The sequence below is a fragment of the Tupaia chinensis genome, unplaced genomic scaffold (assembly GCF_000334495.1).
Source record: "Tupaia chinensis unplaced genomic scaffold, TupChi_1.0 Scaffold000197_1, whole genome shotgun sequence".
Lineage (NCBI taxonomy): Eukaryota > Metazoa > Chordata > Mammalia > Scandentia > Tupaiidae > Tupaia > Tupaia belangeri.
In genome coordinates this window covers 4,500,588-4,509,332 of record NW_006159672.1, presented here as the reverse complement: position 1 = coordinate 4,509,332, position 8,745 = coordinate 4,500,588, and the positions used below count along the sequence as shown (strand labels likewise).

The window sequence follows — 8,745 nt, the reverse complement described above, 5'->3', positions numbered from 1 at the left end:
CATATATATATGTAGCATTTTCATACACCAACAATGAACAAACTAAGATAGAATTGAAGAAAGGAAGCAGATTGATTTGCAATAGCCACAAAAACAATAAGATATTTAGAAATATATTTAGTTTTATATTCTGTTTTTTATTATTCCAATATTTACAAATCTAATTTTCTTCTATTTTTATTGTTTTGTTAGCTTTTAATTCCTTGTGTCTTGTTTCCTCATGCAGTTTGTAATTTTTATTTATTCTACTTAACTTTTTGGTTACACACTCATGACTATGTGAATGTTCAAAGGCCTGATTGGAAGATGCATTTTTCTACATGACTCATTTCCATTGTTGGCAGGCACCTGGGGACACTATCAACCTGTGTCTGCTTTGAAATTCTTAAACCGAAATTTTGTGGATTATCTGTGTTATGTAAGTAAACGTGTAGGTAATATGGTGGCTATACTTTCTCAGAGGAGATTGATTACCTGCACTCCTCTTTCCCAGGAAAAGATGTCTTGTGTTCCTTCCTCTAAAAGTAGATGTTCTTTTTTAGTTGTTATTTTTATTACTATTATTATTATTACTATTATTATTACTATTATTATTTTATAATAATAATAGTATTACTATTTATAATTTATAAAGAGTCTTCCTCTTTCAGTTCTTGACTTCAGGAAAAAGGCTCCTATGCAACTCTTCCCATAGGTGAGGCCCTAGGTGTGTGTGCAGATGCCGTCAGGGCAGGAATGGCTTTAAGAGTTAGCTTATTTCTCCACTTTCCTGCATTCTCCTGGTGTTTGCAACTGAGGATTTTCTTTAGTTTGTGTCAACTTGGTAATGTATGTAGAAACATTTGCTTATTTATATTTTTCCAACCTATTTAGTCATATTAAAGTGGGAGGCTTCTCAAGAATGTCTTGTTTGCTATATTTCAGAAGTACAAATACAATCTGTGACTCTTCAATCTGTGACTCTTCTCACTTTGTATGGTTGTTATGGAGCCTGAGAAGTCTTGGCTCTTGAATTTGGCAGTGAGCTACCCTGATTGTCAACCATGACATTGGAGATGTCCTCATTGTCTTATTTTCTGAACACAAAATGGATTCATTGAGCCTACTCAACTGGGAAAAAGAAAAACAAAAACTGACCATTGTGATTGCTAGCAAAGTATGTGCAAGTTTGTATACGTGTGTATGTGTGTGTGTGTATCTATATAGGTATGTGTCTATGTATGTATGTATGTGTATATTTATATAGGTATGTGTATATGTATGTATGTATGTGTATATACATATTACATATATATATGTATGTGTGTGTGTGTGTGTGTGTGTGATCTCAAGTATTAAGAAAGGAATGCAAACAAAGCAAAATCAGACCAACAACAACAAAAAAATTACAGTGGTAAATGAAACTCCTGTATCATATCTTCATGCCCAGGTACCAGGAAAAGAGCTTTCTGTCTTCAGTGAAGCTCTTAACTTCCTTAACTCTCCTACTAAATTTCCCTCGTGGAGTAACCATCTCCACTTCACCTCAGACACAAAATAGCATAGTGATTAAGTTCATGGATTCTTGAGCCAGGTTTCCTGGGGTCAAATTCTATTTCTTTCACTTACTAACTGTGTGGCAAAAGTAAAGCTTAATAAATACTAGATGCCTGCATTAAACCTAGTATAAGTACTTACCCAGATTCTTTCAGACTCTTAAAGGATTGGAGTCACTCAAAATTAACTGTTTTCACTATATCCAGACCCAGTTGAACCACTGAGACCAGGATATTGGACCTTAGCCTCCATAGTAGATGCCTGGAGGGGCTGAACATCACTGCCTAGAAAGCCATGGAAGTTAGCAGCCCACAGAGAGTTTAGGCCAATGAGGAAAGGTACACAGAAAGAAGAGTAACAAATTCCAACTGTATTTTCCTGTTTAACTGAGACTAATACGGTTATGAGCCTTCTTTCATTTTCGTTTTTTCTTTTCCTAACTTCCCTTTTACCTTAACCTTACTGTTCTGGGAATATATACACGGATTTAAGTCTGCTCAGGCTGCCATAATAAGATATCATAGACTGGTTTTTTGAAACAATACATTTACTTCCTCATGGTTATAAAACCTGAAAGACCAAGTTTAGAATGCCAGTATAATTTGATTCCAGTGAGGACCCACTTTCTGGCTTGCAAATGGCCATTTGCTTGATGTGAGCTCACATAGCTTTTTCATGATATGTGATGTGTGGAGAAGATTTTCCTCATTCCTTTTCTTTCCTTCATTTTTCTTTACTTGCCAAAAGGCACATATACTAGCTAAAGAGAAAGAGAAAGAGAGAGAGAGTGAGGCCCCCCACTAGAGCACAATCATGGCACAATCCTTTTTCCTCCATTTTTTCCATCCCATCAGGAATTGACATGTACACACATGTTCCTGGCATTTTTTTCAAGCCCCTAAGATCAAGATTTGAATCACCAGCTGGTCACATAGGATCTGGCTCTGCACTTAACTACTGTGCTATAATAAGGCTGATCCTCTCCCCTCTTCTTATAACCTGATCTTATTGACTGGGAGCCCACCGTTACGACCTCATTTAACTTTATTATCTCCTAAAAACCTGTCTTCAAATACAGTCACAATGGGAGTTAGGGTTTCAATATATGCTTGTGGTGGGGGCATAATTCAGTCCACAACAATGAGAGCTACCTCTTATTAGCACATGTGATCATTTTTTATATTTCTCCATGGGTATCTTTATAATATTACAAATACCTGTGAATCCACAATTCAAAACAAAAACTAAGGTGTTAACAAAAAATATTTACCTATGGTGGTAAATATCCACTCCTTGCCTTTTCCCAACCCAACCAAAGTAAACAGTGTCCCCAAAGCTCATCACTTTTGTTTTACCATTTATATATATGGTGTATATTGTTCCAGAAATTGTATGCTTTACTTTCATTTTTTTAACGAATATTTTTTTAACAAATTTTTTTAACTTAAAAATGTCATATTCCTACAGGTTGCCTTTGGGATTTAACTATTCACTTAATATCTCTATTATTAAGCCATGTTGGGTGTGTCAATAAATTTGTTCATTTTGAACACTGTAAAATATTTAACTGTGTGCCTATATCACAATTTATTCATCCCCTTTACTACAGATGGGCATTTGACTTGTATCCAGGATTCTGTGATTGTAAACGGTGCTGAGATTTAATGTGTCTCCATTTGTTCATATGCAAGAATTCCCTTTGGGCATTTAGCTAAAAGTGGAATCTCTGTGGAGTAGAATATTATGAATATTTGACTTGGGATACAATGGCAAACTATTTCCAAAGTGATTATACTATAGTAATTAATATCCCTTTTTCCCAGCAACGGATAAGAAATCCCATGTTTGTGCCTCCTCTCCAACACCTGGTATAGCATTTCCCTGGTGCTGATCACATTCACGTGTTTGTCATCCAGGGAGCTTTGCCATTAAAAACGCAGGGAGGAGATTCTCTCCAAAATGTACAATACTCTCCTCCCTCTGTGGAGGAAAAATGGCTCCAATAATCTCAGGATGCATTGGAGGACATTATGAACAGTGCGAAGAACCAGGATGTTTAACATGATTCTGAGCAAAGTATAGATTGGATATTTCCTTGTTTGTTTTTTTTTTTCTTTTGTTTTTGTTTTCAGACTCAGCCTTATGTTAGGCTTTAGCATTAGAAAATGAACAAAACAGCCCACACCTTTTGGAAAAGCATGATCTAGATCAAATTCTTATACTCTGTATATTCACTGAAGTCATTCATCGGATTTAATAAAAATCCACAACTGATGGGCCTGTGGAACTGTGGTTAAGGCAGCCACATACCTGAATGTGCAGTTCAAGTCTCAAACTCAATGGCTTAAAAACCATGCCAGGTGTGTGTGTGTGTGTGTGTGTGTGTGTGTGTGTGTGTGTACATTCCCAAAATCTCAACAGCAGGAAGAAATGCAGTGACCATTCCTCATGTGGGATGTTTTCTCACTTCTCTCTCTTTCTCTCTATCTGCCAAATTACATGTGCCCTCTTGAAAAAAAATCTACAGGCCTTTTCCACAGTAAGATATACAAGCATATGGAAATGTAGTGTAGGTGCAGGTTCTAGGTCTACCACTACAATATCTTGGACAAATCTCTGAGTATCTCTAAACCTCAATGTCACCTCTCTGGTATATATGATATATGCTCTACAGGGCTAGTGAGAGATACAGGGGAGGTCATGAATAGAAAAGTGCTTTGTAAATGAACTCCAAGGCTAGTAATTTCTTTGACGTCAACTGAAACAGAATGGTTTGCAGTACAGGGTTTAGCAGTGATTTATAAAGCATTTCATAGATACTCATCTGTATAAATGAAGTGAATGTAGTCTGAGTGAAACTGCTGCCACCTTGCCTTTAAAAAAAGTCAACCATCTTTACCAGGGACCCTGGTGCATTTGAGGGAGATCAGATACCCCTTCTGGAGGCTAGATTCTCAGGAGACTTTGTCTTACTCACCTGCCCAACTTCCTGACATAGCAAGGGCTGAATACGACATCTTCAAGGTCTCCCTTGGGCTCAGATCATTTTCTTTCTAATATAAATCTGATTTCTCTCCTCATAGCTCATAGCAAAAAACAGACCCATAATAGCCATAAATATCAAATTAATTTTGCTCTATTCATTTATCACTAAACTTTTGATTTAGACATGTTGCTTTGTGGGTCTCTATGTGTTTCATTTCCAACATATTTAACACTCCATATTTTAGTACCTCAAGGTCAATGTACAGGTAATTTAACATCACAACAAAATAACATATTGATTAATGCAAACGAAACAATCTTTCTCAGAACAAGTTCTTATTTCATCTTGTATGAATGGCCAATATGCATAGAATATGCCTGTTAGACTGGCAGAGCCTTTAGGAGGAAAAGGTATTAACGAATAGATTTTTACCACAGATTTCCTAGCCATTAGTCCTAAGGATTCAAGAGGAATGATGGATATGCAGGATCCCTTATTAATTCTTGGGGAGCTCCAAAGAGCTCAGAATCCAGGGACTTCTCTCAGAATGTGGGTCTGATGTCTTTATCTTATCACCCTTAAAACCAGGGCCAGATTGATGTGATCAGATGAACAACCATTTTAAGAACCAAGCTCTGAGAAAACTCCAGTAAGCCACTTCTGGCGTGCTATAAACTGAAATTCACATCCTTCAATGCTTCTGTGACCAGACAAAGTAGGCGAGACAGAAGGGCCTTGTGTTGTATACTCAGATGCTTTGTGCTCAGGCTCCTTTTCATTAACTTCCTTGCTTTGCTCTAAGTCCCTAATGGGCTACCGAGCAGCAGCAAACAGGACCAGAAGAAATCCAGAAATTGTCTGAAGAGGGAGGCCAGCACGTGACGATAGCAGCAGGGTGCCCTTCTGCTGCTGGTACCCACAGCACTACTCTCTTTAAACATACCGAAGACAGGTCCACATTTGCTGTGCTGTTCAGACAAATGGAATTTTTGAAAAAGATTTGCAGTTTAACATACTTCCTCCAAACTTGACCATGAGACCATTACTTGCTAGTATAAACTAGGAAGCAAATAGCTGTTGTGGTGGCCAAGCCATCCCAGAGAGTGTGTAGGGCTTTCAGGAGACAGGAAAACAAGTCATTGCTGTAAATTTCTCAGAGTCAAATAACTCAACAGGTGGGATCTCTATTTCTACTAAATGCTTTACCAGAATTCACTCCATGACAGTATCTGTCTTGTGTCTAATAAGTGAAAACAAGATTGTTTGTGTTTCTTTTTATTGTTTTTCCTACAATGTCAATTAAGATGCAACTATATATTCCAAATACTGAGTAGCAGTTTCAGTCCAGGTGTGGGTACCACCCTAGGACAACCCAAATCCAAAGGCCTCTGAGTATTATGTGGATTACTGGTTCTTTCTTCCCACAGAGCAGTGCCCTGCAGGTTTCATCAGCAGTGTAGGCAGCGTCCTCCTATTTTGTGCAAAGTAGTTTGATGCTGAGAAGAAGAAAAGAGATGTCTCTCATCCCCCATCCACCTACACAAGCATCCCTAACCAGTTCTGAGTCACTGGGTCTGAAGCCTCAGATATAACATGAAGATCCTGGGAAAGCGACTGCTGTAAGCAGGCAGAAATCAGAGGATTCAAAAAGATGAATCACTTCATCAAAGCCCTTTCAACCACAGTCATTTCAGGTGAGGGATGTGTTCAGTAGGAGCCAGATGTTATCATATGATTCTTTAGGAAATATGAGTTGCTAAGAGGAGCCCTTTACTCTGTGTGAAGTGGACGAGGTTGCATTTGGCCCTGAAAGGGCAAAAGGTCACCAGCTCTAACAGATTCCCTTTGATGGTTCACAAAGGGCTGTGATTATTAATGATCAGGCTTATCCATCTGAAAACTCTATGACTGGAGTCAGAAGGAAAAGTAGACCAATAGATCACATCTGAAGCTAAAGTTAGAATCATCCAAGGACATATAAAAATCCCCAAGATACAAAAGGCTACACCCCAATCAATTGCATTAGAAACTGCTCAGCATGGATGGCATGGAGGAGGTGCCATAGGAAGTAGGTATCCTGGGACCGACAGAGAAGCAGAGGCAAAGTAGGACTTTCTGAGTGTGGTGGTTAATATTTTTAAGGATTTTGCCATAGAGTGGGTGTGCTCGCTGGAGAGAGACAGAGCTAGTGGGAGGGAAAGTGAGAAATCATTTTTCAGGGGGGGATGGCCATGCTACAACAATCCCTTCTCTTCCATTCTCCTCCTGGGATTTTAGGCACACACACACACACACACACACACACACACACACACACCTTGATTTTCTTTCTTTTCTTTTTTTTTTAAACTAAAACAGTTGACAATTTTATTATTTTCACTTTTCACAACACAAATGAAAACTGCACTTTTTTGTCTCACTTCTCTCCTCCAAAACTACTCTTATTTTTAATTATTTTAATAGGAAGGGAGAGAAAGTCTTCCTTGACATGCTGTTAGAAAATACTCAGAGTCACAGCACCATGATCTCCTGGTGAAGTAGAACAAATTAATATAAAATGGACATAAAGAAGCCTCCCTTCATCCTTATCTGTCTGACCAAGTTATTGCTGGCCAAGTGGGCACCATCATGGGCCAGGCAGGAGGTCGCATCACTGGGGGCCCAGGCATCATGGACATGTGACCTCCCATAGGTGGCTTCATTCCAGGAGCAGGTCCTACTGGCATCATCTCAGGACGAGGAGGGCCCATCATTGACATCATGGGAGGGCCCCCCATATGGGGTGCTGGCATCATGTCAGGGTGAGGAGGACCTGGGAGACTGGGGGGAGGTGGGATCATTACCCCTGCAAGAGGAGGAGCAGAGAATGGAGTAGGAGATAACTCCCTTGTTGAAAGAGCAGTTGTTTTGTCAATCAGGCTTTGAACCTACTCTTCCATCCATTTCTGATAGTAGTCTTCCACATTCTCTTTGTGTTTCCTACCACTGCAGTGTGTTTTTCTCACAGATGGAGAATCGTGGATGAGGTATGTATCTCAGTAGTCACAATAAAACTTAGGCATGTTGCTCCTCAGGTCATTGGACTTTTCCCCCATCATGATTTCAAGGCACAGGGTCCAGGTCTCAAACTACAATCAGCCGTGTGGGAGTTCAGCGCTGTAACCACTACACCAACTGTTGCCCCGGTGCTGGTTAATTTTAGGGGTCATCTTAACTGGACTAAAGTTAAGAACTAAAGGTGTTCAGATAACTGGCAAAACATTATTTTGGGGTGTGTCTCTAGAGTGTTTTTGAAAGAGATTTTTATTTGAATTATAGACTGAGTAAAGAAGATTGCTCCCATAGGTGTGTGCCCTCATAAATCTGTTAAGGGCCCAAGTATAATAGAACAAAAAGTGAAAGGTGAATTCTCTCTCTCTCATCTTGAGCTGGGATGTTTATCTTCTGCTGCACTCAGACATCAGAGCTCCTGGTTTTCAGGAACCTAAGAAAAACATTGGTTCTCAGATTTCTGGACTTAGATTGAATTATACCAGAAACTTTCCTGGTTCTTCAGTTTCAGGTAGCATATCATGGGACATTTTTGCCTCCATACTGCAGGCTCCAAGTGCTATAATAAATCTCTTCATCTACCTTTTTTCTTTCTGTATCATTTATCTATTTATCTCATTGGTTCTGTTTCTCTAGAAGCCTGACTAATCCACTGAGAGAAATTTTGATGTGAAATCTTTGCTCCCAGAGAGAAAATCCTACTGGTAGCGCATATGATCTAACTGGATTCCAAGGACTGAGTGCCAGAATGACAAAAGGAGACCTTCTGACTCTTAGTCTACCTGGATCTTAATTTGACCTTGTAATTTAATTCATCTGTCAGTTGTCTGGAGTACATTTTCAAGTGACAAGAGGGTTCATTGGTGGAATTATTTTCTAATATCCTTTCTTTTTATCACACATGTGAGACATCTTGAACCCAAAATTTGAAGATAGCATTTTTTCCCTCTAGGAATTATGGGAGAAAGTTCAAATTTACTTTTGGCATAGAGTTAAAGGATGGAAGTCTTCAGGACAACTCAAGCATTCCCTTGAGATTAATATTTTAGCTCCCAGCTAGAAATTTAAAAATTTATCTTTCTTTTTCTTTCTTTGTTTCTTCTTTGTTTCTTCTTTCTTTATTCTACTCCTCCTCCTTCTTCTTCCTCCCTCCATTAAAAAAAAAGATTATT

At 38.8% G+C, this 8,745-nt stretch overlaps 1 pseudogene; it reads right to left on the bottom strand.

Annotated features, from left to right (window-relative positions):
- Window positions 1-7,107: 7,107 nt before the first annotated feature.
- Window positions 7,108-7,584, bottom strand: LOC106734720 (U1 small nuclear ribonucleoprotein C pseudogene; annotated as a pseudogene).
- Between the last annotated feature and the right edge of the window lie 1,161 nt (window positions 7,585-8,745).